We start from the raw sequence: 223 nt of genomic DNA, 5'->3' as shown, positions 1-223 counted from the left end.
TCATCTGTTTGGATGCAAGCATTGTAGCCTGTTGTCGTTTTGAGGTTTATAAGTTGTATTCTTGTTGATCCATTCAGCTGCGTTACTAATTAGACGATGAAGCATTTGGTTATTAAAAACAGACAGACTCACTCATACAGATCTATTCAGCTGCGTTACTAATTAGACGATGAAGCATTTGGTTATTAAAAACAGACAGACTCACTCATACAGATCCATTCAG

The sequence above is a fragment of the Patiria miniata genome, unplaced genomic scaffold (genome assembly GCF_015706575.1).
Source record: "Patiria miniata isolate m_02_andy unplaced genomic scaffold, ASM1570657v1 HiC_scaffold_2, whole genome shotgun sequence".
In the NCBI taxonomy this organism is placed as follows: Eukaryota; Metazoa; Echinodermata; class Asteroidea; order Valvatida; family Asterinidae; genus Patiria; species Patiria miniata.
This window is presented reverse-complemented; position numbering follows the sequence as displayed.